Here is a 15723-nt window from a genome sequence, read left to right as displayed (position 1 = left end):
TTTTGCTCATACTGTCATAAAAAAGTGGAATAAAAGAAGATAAAAAAAGACAAATTTAAATAAAAATTGTGTCTCTGAAAACATCATCTTGTCCCACAAAAACAAGCACTAATACAGCTCCAGCACTCCAGCAGCGGAAAAAAAAAATCTATAGCTTTCAGAACACATTAATGCAGCAATGCAAAAGCAATATTTTTGGTTTAAAATAGTTTTTGCTCTCTAGAAACGACAAAACATAAATAAATTATATAAATATGGCATTGTTGTAATCATACTGACGTGATTAATAAAGCCATCTTATAATTTTTATCCCATCGTGAACAACATAAAAAAAAAAAAAAACAATTACTGAGTTGCTGGATTTTATTCAGTCTGCCTCCTAAAAGCGATCAAAAAATGTTATCTGCCCAAAAATGGCACCAATAAAAACTCCATCTTATCCCACAAAAACAAGCCCTAACTTGGCTTTGTCAGCAAAAATATAGAAAAATTATAGCTTTATGATAAAACTTTTTTTGCACAAAAAAAGGGTTTTTTTCAGTGTGTGATAGTAGCGAAACCTAAAAAAAACTATATAAAATGTATGTACAGGTGCTTTTCACAAAGTTAGAATATCATCAAAAAGTTAATTTATTTCAGTTGCTTAATACAAAAAACTCACATATTATGTGGAGTCATTACAAACTGAGTGATTTATTTCAAGTGTTTATTTCTGTTAATGTTGATGATTATAGCTTACAGCCAATGAAAACTCAAACTCATTATCTCAGTAGATTAGAATTATTAACAAGACACTTCATAAGTGTTTAAAAAGGTCCCTTAGTCTGTTTCAATAGGTTCCACAATCATGAGGAAGACTGTTGACTTGACAGATGTCCAGAAGGCAGTCGTTGATACACTGGAAGCTGGCTGTTCACAGAGCATATTAATGGAAAGTTGAGTGGAAGGAAAAAGTGTGGTAGAAAAAGGTGCACAAGCAACTGAGATAACCACAGCCTTGAAAGGATTGTTAAGAAAAGGCCATTCAAAAATTTGGTGGAGATTCACAAGGAGTAGACTGCTGCTAGAGTCATTGCTTCAAGAGCCACCACACACAGACTTATCCATGACATGGCCTACAAGTGTTGTTTTCCTTGTTTCAATGCACTCATGACCAATAGACAACGCCAGAAGTGTCTTACCTGGGGCAAGGAGAAAAAGAACTGGACTGTTGCTCAGTGGTCCAAGGTGTTGTTTTCAGATGAAAGTAAATTTTGGATTTAATTTGGAAATCAAGGTCACAGAGTCTGCAGGAAGAGGGGAGAGGCACACAATCCAAGCTGCTTGAGGTGTAGTGTGAAGTTTCCACAATCAGTGATGGTTTGGGAAGCTATGTCATCTGCTGGTGTAGGTCCACTGTGTTTTATCAACAGAACAACAACCAAAGTGAGGGAGCCTCACTATAATATAGCAAGATTAGTTAGGATATTCACAGAAATGCAATTATTATACCTACTCAAAATAGGTGAATAAAGCAAATAAATTAGAGTGTACATGAAATCTATAATTTTATTGAATTTTGATAATAAAAAAATAGAGGGTGAGGGGAAACCAAAGGACAAAATACAGAAACCACAACACAAAATTATACCAATATACCAAAATCCTTTTTCAAGCTGGTGTTATAAAGTATTCTAATTTACTGAGATAATGAATTTTTGGGTTTTCATTGGCTGTAAGCCATAATCACCAACATTAACAGAAATAAACACTTGAAATAGATCACTCTGTTTGTAATGACTCTATATAATATATGTTTTTATGTTTTGTATTGAAGTACTGAAATAAATTAACTTTTTGATGATATTCTAAATTTGTGAGAAGCACCTGTACATCTGTTATCGTTGTAGTTGCAGCGACCCGAAGAATAAAGCCGTCTAATCACTTATACTGCATGAGGAATGGTGTAAAAAATAAATAAAACATTCTTCACCTGATGTTGATTTGTTTATTCTGCCCCCCAAAGATTGCAGTAATGCTCAACTCTTATTTATCCTTTGCTGATCACTTACATCGGGATGTCTAGGTAAATCTCTGAAATGCATGATTCAGACAGAAGACCGGTTTGTTACATTCCATATGTTGAGACAGATGGGGACACTTTGGATTATGTCTGGCCTATGATCTTGCGTTGTATGTCTTTCTTAGTCTTGCATAAAAGGTCTGTCAACCACAGTTTGGTTCACCTCTTAAAAGCCAGAACAGAAGCCACACAAAGTGCAGAATAACTCTCCTGCCTCATTAGTGTATTGATCCCTCGGAGGTTCATGCTCTTTTAGCACTTAATGGCTCTGAAAATGGTGTCTGCCCACTATTGTAGGAAAATCTGAAAATTAAATTATCCACTTTCTTCAGTTACCCTTGTGAAAATCAAAAATTTGGGGCTAAAACATAATTTTTTGGAAAAAACATAATTTTTTAATTTTCACGGTCCACTGTTTTAAAATTCTCTGGGTTCAAGATGCTCACCACATCTCTAGATAAATTCCTTGAGAGGTGTGGTTTCCAAAATGGGGTAACTTGTGTGATGTTTCCACTGGTGCGTACTTCACAGGTTCTACAAACGCAACATAGCATCCTCTACCTTTTCCAGATGATTTTGTGCTCCAAAATTTAAATGGTGTTCCTCGTTTTCCAAATCCTGCCATGTGCCTAAACAGTAGTTCTACATCACACATATGATATTGGTCTACTCAGAAGAAATTGCACAACAAATTGTATGGTTCATTTACTCTAGTTACCTTAATGAAAATGAAAAATTTGGGGATAAAGGAACATTTCTATGGGAAAAATACATTTTTCACTTTTTTCCTTCCACATTGTTTTAATTCCTGTGATGCATCTAAAGTATTGATAAACTTCTTGATTTTAAGCTCTTTGAGGGGTGCAGTTTTTAAAATGGTGTCACTTTTGGTATCTTCTGTCATGTAACCATTCAAAGTCACTTTAATCATGCTGTGGTCCCTTAAACATAGGTTTTGTAATTGCTGATATACTTTTAACCCTTGTAACTTTCTAACATAAAAAAAGTGTTCCAGTAATAAAATTGATATAAAGTAGACGTACAGGAAATATAATTTATCTTTTTTTTTATAACCAGCTGATTTAAGGGCAGAAAAATTCAAAATTTGAAAACTGCAAAATGTTCAATTTTTTGTCAAACTTTCAACATTTTCACAATGCATATTTTCATATGCAAATCATATTGACTAAAGTTCACCACGATCAAGAAGAAAAGTCTCAGAATCACTTGGATATGTTGAAGTATTCCAGAACTATTATGTCATAAAGTGACGAATTTCAAATATCAAAAATGAGGCTTGGTTATTAATATACAGTTAATAAAAGTTACATAAGTGGATCGGTCCTTAAGGGGGTTAACTTTCTCCCATCCACGTATTTTTTAATGTTGTTTGGCAGGAAAATAAGACAAAGATGTATATTGTATATACTTATTTACTACCATAAATGGGTTGGCCACCATTATGTATTACATCCATTGTACAGATTATAAAAAATTATATGTATAGATATATTTATTTATCTTACATGGTTTTTTGAATGTTTGGATTTTATAGAATTAAGGTTTTCTAAGTTTTCTATACTTGATTGTTCCATGAAATGAATCTATGCTTTGCTAATGAAGAAATGCTTTGAAATCAGATATTTTTTTTCCTTTGAAGTCAACACCATATAATACAAAAAAGAAGCCGATTTGATTGCTTTTTAATTTAGTATTTTGCCTGTCACACTGAATAATTGTAATCTTTACTGCTAGAAACTGTCAACAGCACGATTAAAGCAGAAGGAAGATACAGCAGGTGGTGAAAAGGAAAGATGGCTGAAAGCAAAAAAACTGATTGTCAGAGCATGTTAATCTTTCCTATGCATAAATTGCATATAAATTATAAACAAGATTTTACTGAAGGTGATTTTTGACAGACAAGAACTGAATTGACCAATTGTTTTGCTTTTACTTTTTTGTCAAAATAACGCCGGAACGCTCATACATATTTAGTGATGCCCAGGGGAAATTTGAAGCAGTGACTGTAACAATTACATTCATTTGTGACCTAAATATGAAATTCTATAGTTTGGATCATTTGCTGAAAGAAAAAATGTAAGCTGGATCATTAATTATCCTAAGTACTAGTACAAACATTTTATTGGTAATAAGTTTGTTTCGTGATGTCTGATAGCTGTTTTGAGAGATTAGACAACTTGCATTTGATGATATTAATCAGGAGTTCTAAGGAATAGAAAATAGGATTTTGTTAAATACTAGTTTTGTATCAGAGAATATTACCATATGGAAAAAAAAGATAATATTGTAAATGTGCAATGACTAAAAGCAAGATACATTGTTACTCTAGAACTATAAAGCTGGGAATTCTTTTTACAATAGATTGACAGATATTATTACACACTAGATTGTGGCCCGATTCTAACGCATCGGGTATGCTAGAATATGCATGTCCCCGTAGTATATGGACAATGATGATTCCAGAATTCGCGGCAGACTGTGCCCGTCGCTGATTGGTCGAGGCAACCTTCATGACATCATCGTCGCCATGGCAACCATTATGACATCTACGTCGATACTGTGCCCGTCGCTGAATCAGAGACGTGGGATTTCTACGTCCTTTATGACATCATCGTCGCTGTGCCCGTTGCTGATTGGTCAAGGCCTGGCGGCCTCGACCAATCAGAGATGCAGGAATTCTACGTCGATACTGTGCCCGTCGCTGATTGGTTGAGGCCTGGCGGCCTCGACCAATCAGAGACGCGGGATTTCCAGGACAGACAGACAGACAGACAGACGGAAAAACCCTTAGACAATTATATATATAGATTGGCTTTAATTTATTGCTTGTCTATATATATAATTGTCTAAAGGTTTTTCCGTCTGTCTGTCTGTCCTGGAAATCCCGCGTCTCTGATTGGTCGAGGCCGCCAGGCCTTGACCAATCAGCAACGGGCACAGCGACGATGATGTCATAAAGGACGTAGAAATCCCACGTTTCTGATTCAGTGATGGGCACAGTATCGATGTAGATGTCATAATGGTTGCCATGGCGACGATGATGTCATAAAGGTTGCCTTGACCAATCAGCGACGGGCACAGTCTGCCGCGAATTCTGGAATCATCAATGTTCATATACTACGGGGACATGCATATTCTAGAATACCCGATGCGTTAGAATCGGGCCACAATCTAGTCTATTATAATTGTGAATGGCCTCTATGCCAGGTATACAGATGTAAGGCAGTGAGTGACTCGTATTGCACTAGGAATGCACAGTGATACTTGTGTGGATGACTGTTACCATCTAGAGGCCAGAAACAAGAGTTGTGAACTAAAGAATGAACACATGAACCAAACTATGAGGATTGATTACCCAGAGGGTAGGGAGAGGCCAGATGTGACCTGTTGTGAGCAGCAAGGAAATATAAAAAACTCAGAGGCCAAGGCAAAGAGTGACTCATGGCCCAGACTGTGTTATGTAAGAAAGCAAATGTGTAACATCAACTAATCTTCACGGTGCCATCGAAGGAATAAAAGAATCCACACTAACCATAAACAGAGAGATGGAAACGGAACACTTAGCTAATTTAATTGAATTTAAATTTCCTGGTCCAGATGAATTAGGGTACTGAAAGAGCAGTTGAACATGCAGAACCACTAGCCAGAATCTTTGAAAAATCCAGGAAAACAGGAGAAGTTCCAGAAGATTGGAGAAGGGCAAATGTTATCCGTACCTTCAAAAAAGGAAAGAAGAAGGAGCCAGGAAATTACAGGCCAGGGAGCCTTACTTTTACACCAGGAAAGATATTTGAACAAATTGTTATACAGCATGTAGTTGGATACAAATACAGTAATTAACTAGAGCCAGCACGGTTTTGTAGCAAAGAAGTAATATATTATTAATTTAATGCCACTGCTTATAATGTCACCTTACCCTTTTCATCTAGCTTTTACTCGTTAATTATCATGTAATGTGGGCTCCCCAAACAGAATATAATCCCTTATACTCTCAGCCTGGTATATTATACACTGCTATGTTACTTTGAGCCATTGGAGGTTTAAATCAGCTTGTACAAGAAGATTGTTTACATATAAATGACATATCCTGTTGTGAATTCTGTGGCAGAGCTCCCTCCTGTGGTCACAAGTGGTACTTCGGCTGATTCTCTCTGTGAGCTTCTGTTGGTGGAGGGAAGTGGTACTGCGGCTTCTGAGTTTCCTCCCTCAGGTGATCTGGTGAGGTCGTTAGGTGCTTCTCTACTTAACTCCACCTAATGCTTTGATCCTGGCTTCCTGGCAATGTTCCAGTGTTGGACTTGCTTTTCCCAGGATCATTCCTGTGGCCTGCTGCTCTGCATAGCTAAGTTCTTCTTTGCTATTTGTTTGCTATTTTTTCTGTCCAGCTTGTCTAATTTGTTGCTGGAAGCTCTGGGACGCAAAGGGTGTACCTCCGTGCCGTTAGTTCGGTGCGGAGGGTCTTTTTGCCCCCTTTGCGTGGTGTTCTTTAGGGTTTTGTGTAGACCGCAAAGTTACCTTTTCTATCCTCGATCTGTTAAGAAAGTCGGGCCTCACTTTGCTGAATCTATTTCATCTCTACATTTGTCTTTTCATCTTAACTCACAGTCATTATATGTGGGGGGCTGCCTTTTCCTTTGGGGTATTTCTCTGAGGCAAGGTAGGCTTATTTTCTATCTTCAGGCTAGTTAGTTTCTCAGGCTGTGCCGAGTTGCATAGGCAGAGTTAGGCGCAATCCACGGCTGCCTCTAGTGTTGTTTGGAGAGGATTAGGGATTGCGGTCTGCAGAGTTCCCAGCTCGTTCTATGATTTTGGGTTATTGTCAGATCACTGTATGTGCTCTGACCGCTATGTCCATTGTAGTACTGAATTGCCTTTCATAACAGTACAGGAAGCCAAAAGTACTAATGATTCTCAATAGAGGGAAAAAAGAAGTTCTGAGACCATTTTTTTTTTCTTTGCACTGTGTTTTGCCTTTTTTTCCCCTAGACATTTGGGTGGTTCAGTACACAGGTGTAGCGATGGACATTAGAAGTCTGTCTTCATTTGTGGATCAGCTCTCGGCAAGAGTACAAAAGATTCAAGACACTATTGATCAGAAAGCTATGTTGGAACCAAGAATTCTTATTCCTGATTTGTTTTTTGGAGATAGAACTAAGTTTCTGAGTTTCAAAAATAATTGTAAATTATTTCTGGCCTTGAAACCTCGCTCCTCTGGTGATCCAGTTCAACAGGTTTTGATTGTTATTTCTTTTTTGCGCGGCGACCCTCAGGACTGGGCATTTTCTCTTGCGCCAGGAGATCCTGCATTGAGTAATATCGATGCGTTTTTCCTGGCGCTCGGATTGCTGTACGATGAACCTAATTCAGTGGATCAGGCAGAGAAAAATTTGCTGGCTCTTTGTCAGGGTCAGGATGAGATAGAGGTATATTGTCAGAAATTTAGAAAGTGGTCCGTGCTCACTCAATGGAATGAATCTGCGCTGGCAGCTATGTTCAGAAAGGGTCTCTCTGAAGCCCTTAAGGATGTCATGGTGGGATTTCCTATGCCTGCAGGTTTGAATGAGTCTATGTCTTTGGCCATTCAGATCGGTCGACGCTTGCGTGAGCGTAAATCTGTGCACCATTTGGCGGTATTACCTGAGCTTAAATCTGAGCCTATGCAGTGCGATAGGACTTTGACCAGAGTTAAACGGCAAGAACACAGACGTCTGAATCGGCTGTGTTTCTACTGTGGTGATTCCACTCATGCTATCTCTGATTGTCCTAAGCGCACTAAGCGGTTCGCTAGGTCTGCCACCATTGGTACGGTACAGTCAAAATTTCTTCTGTCCGTTACCTTGATCTGCTCGTTGTCATCGTATTCTGTCATGGCATTTGTGGATTCAGGCGCTGCCCTGAATTTGATGGACTTGGAGTATGCTAAGCGTTGTGGGTTTCTCTTAGAGCCCTTGCAGTGTCCTATTCCATTGAGAGGAATTGATGCCACGCCTTTGGCCAAGAATAAGCCTCAATACTGGACCCAGCTGACCATGTGCATGGCTCCTGCACATCAGGAGGTTATTCGCTTTCTGGTGTTGCATAATCTGCATGATGTGGTCGTGTTGGGGTTGTCATGGCTACAAGCCCATAATCCAGTATTAGATTGGAAATCCATGTCGGTGTCCAGCTGGGGTTGTCAGGGGGTACATGGTGATGTTCCATTTCTGTCAATTTCGTCATCCACCCCTTCTGAGGTTCCAGAGTTCTTGTCTGATTACCGGGATGTATTTGATGAGCCCAAGTCTGATGCCCTACCTCCGCATAGGGATTGTGATTGTGCTATCAATTTGATTCCTGGTAGTAAATTCCCAAAAGGTCGACTGTTTAATTTATCCATGCCTGAGCACGCCGCTATGCGCAGTTATGTGAAGGAATCCCTGGAGAAGGGGCATATTCGCCCGTCATCGTCACCATTAGGAGCAGGGTTCTTTTTTGTAGCCAAGAAGGATGGTTCGCTGAGACCTTGTATAGATTACCGCCTTCTAAATAAGATCACGGTTAAAATTCAGTACCCCTTGCCATTGTTATCTGATTTGTCTGCTCGGATTAAGGGGGCTAGTTGGTTCACCAAGATAGATCTTCGTGGTGCGTATAATCTGGTGCGAATCAGGCGAGGAGATGAATGGAAAACTGCATTTAATACGCCCGAGGGTCATTTTGAGTATCTAGTGATGCCATTCGGACTTGCCAATGCTCCATCAGTGTTTCAGTCCTTTATGCATGACATCTTCCGAGAGTACCTGGATAAATTCCTGATTGTGTACTTGGATGACATTTTGATCTTCTCGGATGATTGGGAGTCTCATGTGAAGCAGGTCAGAACAGTTTTTCAGGTCCTGCGTGCTAATTCTTTGTTTGTGAAGGGATCAAAGTGTCTCTTTGGTGTGCAGAAGGTTTCATTTTTGGGATTCATCTTTTCCCCTTCTACTATCGAGATGGATCCTGTTAAGGTCCAAGTCATCCATGATTGGACTCAGCCGACATCTCTGAAAAGTCTGCAAAAGTTCCTGGGCTTTGCTAATTTTTATCGTCGCTTCATCTGCAATTTTTCTAGTATTGCCAAACCATTGACCGATTTGACCAAGAAGGGTGCTGATTTGGTCAATTGGTCTTCTGCTGCTGTGGAAGCTTTTCAAGAGTTGAAGCGTCGTTTTTCTTCTGTCCCTGTGTTGTGTCAACCAGATGTTTCTCTTCCGTTCCAGGTCGAGGTTGATGCTTCTGAGATTGGAGCAGGGGCTGTTTTGTCGCAGAGAGGTTCTGATTGCTCAGTGATGAAACCATGCGCTTTTTTTTCCAGGAAGTTTTCGCCTGCTGAGCGAAATTATGATGTGGGCAACCGAGAGTTGCTGGCCATGAAGTGGGCATTCGAGGAGTGGCGTCATTGGCTTGAAGGAGCTAAGCATCGCGTGGTGGTATTGACTGATCATAAGAACTTGACTTATCTTGAGTCTGCTAAGCGGTTGAATCCTAGACAGGCTCGTTGGTCGCTGTTTTTTGCCCGTTTTGACTTTGTGATTTCGTGCATTCCGGGCTCTAAAAATGTGAAGGCGGATGCTCTGTCTAGGAGTTTTGTGCCCGACTCTCCGGGTTTGTCTGAGCCGGCGGGTATCCTCAAGGAAGGAGTAATTGTGTCTGCCATCTCCCCTGATTTGCGGCGGGTGCTGCAAAAATTTCAGGCTAATAAACCTGATCGTTGTCCAGCGGAGAGACTGTTTGTCCCTGATAGGTGGACCAATAAAGTTATCTCTGAGGTTCATTGTTCGGTGTTGGCTGGTCATCCTGGAATCTTTTGTACCAGAGAGTTGGTGGCTAGATCCTTTTGGTGGCCGTCTCTGTCGCGGGATGTGCGTGTTTTTGTGCAGTCCTGTGGGATTTGTGCTCGGGCTAAGCCCTGCTGTTCTCGTGCCAGTGGGTTGCTTTTGCCCTTGCCGGTCCCGAAGAGGCCTTGGACACATATCTCTATGGATTTTATTTCTGATCTTCCCGTTTCTCAAAAGATGTCAGTCATTTGGGTGGTCTGTGATCGCTTTTCTAAGATGGTCCATCTGGTACCCTTGTCTAAATTGCCTTCCTCCTCTGATTTGGTGCCATTGTTCTTCCAGCATGTGGTTCGTTTACATGGCATTCCAGAGAATATCGTTTCTGACAGAGGTTCCCAGTTTGATTCAAGGTTTTGGCGAGCCTTTTGTGGTAGGATGGGCATTGACTTGTCTTTTTCCTCGGCTTTCCATCCTCAGACTAATGGCTAGACCGAACGAACCAATCAGACCTTGGAAACATATCTGAGATGCTTTGTTTCTGCCGATCAGGATGACTGGGTGTCCTTTTTGCCTTTGGTTGAGTTCGCCCTTAATAATCGGGCCAGCTCGGCTACCTTGGTTTTGCCATTTTTCTGCAATTCTGGGTTCCATCCTCGTTTGTCTTCAGGACAGGTTGAGTCTTCGGACTGTCCTGGTGTGGATACTGTGGTGGACAGGTTGCAGCAGATTTGGACTCATGTAGTGGACAATTTGACCTTGTCCCAGGAGAAGGCTCATCGTTTCGCTAATCGCAGACGCCGTGTGGGTCCCCGACTTCGTGTTGGGGATCTGGTTTGGTTATCTTCTCGTCATATTCCTATGAAGGTTTCCTCTCCTAAGTTTAAACCTCGTTTCATTGGTCCGTATAGGATTTCTGAGGTTCTTAATCCTGTGTCTTTTCGTCTGACCCTTCCAGATTCTTTTTCCATACATAACGTATTCCATAGGTCATTGTTGCGGAGATACGTGGCACCTATGGTTCCATCTGTTGATCCTCCTACCCCGGTTTTGGTGGAGGGGGAATTGGAGTTTATTGTGGAGAAGATTTTGGATTCTCGTGTTTCTAGACGGAAACTCCAGTATCTGGTTAAATGGAAGGGTTATGCTCAGGAAGATAATTCCTGGGTTTTTGCCTCTGATGTCCATGCTCCCGATCTTGTTCGTGCCTTTCATGTGGCTCATCCTGGTCGGCCTGGGGGCTCTGGTGAGGGTTCGGTGACCCCTCCTCAAGGGGGGGTACTGTTGTGAATTCTGTGGCAGAGCTCCCTCTTGTGGTCACAAGTGGTACTTCGGCTGATTCTCTCTGTGAGCTTCTTTTGGTGGAGGGAAGTGGTACTGCGGCTTCTGAGTTTCCTCCCTCAGGTGATCTGGTGAGGTCGTTAGGTGCTTCTCTACTTAACTCCACCTAATGCTTTGATCCTGGCTTCCTGGCAATGTTCCAGTGTTGGACTTGCTTTTCCCTGGATCATTCCTGTGGCCTGCTGCTCTGCATAGCTAAGTTCTTCTTTGCTATTTGTTTACTATTTTTTCTGTCCAGCTTGTCTAATTTGTTGCTGGAAGCTCTGGGACGCAAAGGGTGTACCTCCGTGCCGTTAGTTCGGTACGGAGGGTCTTTTTGCCCCCTTTGCGTGGTGTTCTTTAGGGTTTTGTGTAGACCGCAAAGTTACCTTTTCTATCCTCGATCTGTTAAGAAAGTCGGGCCTCACTTTGCTGAATCTATTTCATCTCTACATTTGTCTTTTCATCTTAACTCACAGTCATTATATGTGGGGGGCTGCCTTTTCCTTTGGGGTATTTCTCTGAGGCAAGGTAGGCTTATTTTCTATCTTCAGGCTAGTTAGTTTCTCAGGCTGTGCCGAGTTGCATAGGCAGAGTTAGGCGCAATCCACGGCTGCCTCTAGTGTTGTTTGGAGAGGATTAGGGATTGCGGTCTGCAGAGTTCCCACGTCTCAGAGCTCGTTCTATGATTTTGGGTTATTGTCAGATCACTGTATGTGCTCTGACTGCTATGTCCATTGTAGTACTGAATTGCCTTTCATAACAATATCCTAACAGTATGCACTATGTGCAGGCTAGGTCATTTACATACCCCGAGCTGACAGTTCACATCTGCAGTGTGCGCTCCCCCTGACTTCTGGTCCTGTGTCTCTGTGTCTCTGTGGAGATGCATCTATGTTTCCACTTGTTCCGTCCCCTCACCAGTAGTGGTGGTCCGACTAAGCGAGGTCCGTGGTGCGGTCCTCGCTTAGTCGGACCACCACTACTGATACATGTACAGGTTTACTTGAAAAAGGCTCATAAGCCGAAACGTCGAAAAATTACCTGTGGAGTGATGAATATTATTGTTCATTTTTTCTAAGACGTGTGCGGTGCATTAACGTTATTTGATACGTCATTTACAACGTTTGGAATTTTCCAATAAATCTTCATGAATTGCATCTGACTTCTATTGTGTGCCGGAGTTATTTTTCTGGACATATTATATTTAGCACCTGCATGTGCAAAACTCTCTGATAGGTGTAACTACCTGTGGATGGAACATACATATACTGTCATTAACATAGATATGAGCCTTCTGGTCTCCTTTACATGTATTTAGTTTATTCACTTTAACAACTTCACAACTAGAGGTATTTTCATTTTTGCATTTTCATTTATTTTTTTGCTACCCTTCTTCCCAGAGCCATAACTTTTTTTATTTTTTGTTAATATGGCCATGGGAGGGCTAGTCTTTTGAGGGACAAGTTGTACTTTTGAAAATAAATTGATTTTAACATATTGGGTACTGGAAAATGAGAAAAAAATTCCCAGTGTGGTGAAATTGCAAAAAAGTGCAATTCTACAGTTGTTGCTTCATTTCTTTTTTTTACCATGCTCATTAAATGCTGAAACTGATCTGCTATTATGAATATCAATGGAAGTTCATAGACACCAAACATGTCTAGGTACTTTTTTATTTAAGTGGTAAAAAAATAGTCCAAAATTTGATTAAGAAAAAGGCATTTCCTGAGACCTGTAGCGTCCAATTTTCATGATTTGGGGCTGAATGAGGGCTTATTTTTTGTGAGCCGAGCTGATGTTTTTATTGAATAACATTTTGATGTAGATTAGTGTTGAGCGATACCTTCCGATATCGGAAAGTATCGGTATCGGTTTGGATCGGCCGATATTCAAAAAATATCGGATATCGCCGATACCGATACCCGATCCCAATGCAAGTCAATGGGACCAAAATATCGGAATTAAAATAAACCCTTTCTTTCCTTGTAGGTTCATTCTACATGAAGGAAAACAACTAAGAATAATGTAGGATGTATGGGGGAGGTGGCGGAGACATTAAAGGCAATGAGGATTAGTCCAATCAAATAGAATAGCATGATTTTTTTTTTTTTTAAAGACGTTCGGATTGAAAAAGATATTGACTATGTAAATTTTTTTTTATTTTGTCAGATATTGATGTTTCACTATTCCACGACCTTCCCCTTCTTTTTTTTCCTTTTCCCACACTTTCATCTTCATCATCATCAGCATCTTTGACATCAACTTCTTCACCTTATTCATCTTCTTCTTCATCTTCTACCTATTTTTTTTTTTTTATTACATTCTTCATATTCATTTTCTTCAACTATTATTATTCTTCCTATTCTACATATTCTTTTTATTCCACTGTTATTATTCTTCCTATTCTACTTCTTCATCATATTCTCATTTGTGACAGGCATTCCCGTAGTTGTTATCTATAAAAGTTTGAAGATTACACCTTCCGTTCTGCCAGTCACAAAAGTTACATTTGTCCGCGTTCAGTTTGGCCTGCAGCATCAGGCTTTATCCAGGGACACCACGAGGAGGAACGGACTCACCCCCATACACTGCTTAGTCTTCTTCTGCATATAATTTAGATAATATCTTTTGCTCTGATATTAAGTCTTATGCTTAATGTTCTTCTGCTCTTTGTTCTGCAGCCTCTTGTTCTTCTGCTTCTCGGTCTTCCATGTTGTCGTCTCCAGGGTCGTCGTCTCCAGTGTCGTCATCTCCGCCGTCATCGTCTCAGCCGTCGTCGTCTCCGCCGTCGTAGTCTCCGCTGTCGTCGTCGTCGTCGTCATCGGGGTGGTCTTCCGGGTCGTTGTCATCGGGGTGGTCTTCCGGGTCGTCGACGTTAGGGTCTTCAACTTGGAAATGTAGCAGAAGGTACAAGAAGGCTGAGAAAATGCCAAGAACCAGCTGATGGAACTGGAATTCGGATGGCTACCCGAAGGTTCAAGAGCCTATGGAACTACCGAGGACCAGCTGACGTTACTGGAACCCGGTTACTAAGCAGGAGGTACCCGTGCTAAAAAGCACTACCAAGGACCGCCTGATGTTGGCGGAACTCGGATACCCAGAAGGAGGCACCTAAGCCAAAGGCTCTGCCCGGAACCAGCTGACGTTACTGGAACCAGGATGGGGAGCAGAAGGTACAAGAGCAAAAGACACTGCCGAGAACCAGCTGACGGTACTGGAACCCGGATGGGTAGCCGAAGGTCCAAGAGCCAATGGAACTACCGAGGACCAGCTGACATTACTGGAACCCGGTTACTAAGCAGGAGGTACCCGTGCCTGAAAGCACTACCAAGGACCACCTGACGTTGGTGGAACTTGGATACCCAGAAGTAGGCACCTAAGCCAAAGGCTCTGCCCGGAACCAGCTGACGGTACTGGAACCAGGATGGGGAGCAGAAGGTACAAGAGCAAAAGACACTGCCGAGAACCAGCTGACGGTGCTGGAACCAGGTGGTGGACCCGAAGGCCCACAGGAGAGGAGAGAACAGCTAGGCCGCGAGGCAGCCGCAGTTACCGAACCCCAACAGTCCTACAGGGGGAGCTGGGCCTACTGGCACTACAGAACCAGCCTTGACTACCAGTTCACGCAGCCCACATAGGAAGCTCCTAAACTGGAGCCACCCACCCTGGATGTCTTCCTGGAGCAGAACAATATTGTATCATACAATTATTAGGTTCTGTAGAAGGACGTAGATCTGGGTATTTATTATGATGGAATATAGGCTGAACTGGATGGACAAATGTCTTTTTTCGGCCTTACTAACTATGTTACTATGTTACTATGTTACCCTGGAGTTGGCTAACTCGACCGCACCACGACGGGGCAAGCATATGCGTCTCAGTGAAGTTCACACAACCCGGAAACAGCTGACGGTGCTGAAACCAGGCTTGGCACGAGGGAGTACCTGTGACAAGAACACTGCCGAGAACCAGCTGGCGGTGCTGGAACACGGATGCGTTGCCCCAGTGTGCAAGAGCCAATGGCACGACCGAGGACCAGCTGACGGTGCTGGAACCCGGTTACTAAGCTGTAGGTGCCCGCGCTTAAAAGCACTACCAAGGACCGCCTGGCGTTGGCGGAACTCGGATACCCAGGAGGAGGCACCTAAGCCAAAGGCTCGGCCCGGAACCAGCTGACGGTGCTGGAACCAGGTGGTGGACCCGAAGGTCCACAGGAGAAGAGAGAACAGCTAGGCCGCGAGGCAGCCGCAGTTACCGAACCCCAACAGTCCTACAGGGGGAGCTGGACCTACTGGCACTACAGAACCAGCCTTGACTACCAGTTCACGCAGCCCACATAGGAAGCTCCTAAACTGGAGGCACCCTGGAGTTGGCTAACTCAACCGCACCACGACGGGGCAAGCATAGGCGTCTCAGTGAAGTTGACACAACCCGGAAACAGCTGACGGTGCTGAAACCAGGCTTGGCATGAGGGAGTACCTGTGACAAGAACACTGCCGAGAACCAGCTGGCGGTGCTGGA

This window comes from Ranitomeya imitator, chromosome 6, assembly GCF_032444005.1.
Source record: "Ranitomeya imitator isolate aRanImi1 chromosome 6, aRanImi1.pri, whole genome shotgun sequence".
Classification (NCBI taxonomy): Eukaryota; Metazoa; Chordata; class Amphibia; order Anura; family Dendrobatidae; genus Ranitomeya; species Ranitomeya imitator.
Note: the sequence above shows the minus strand (reverse complement) of the source record.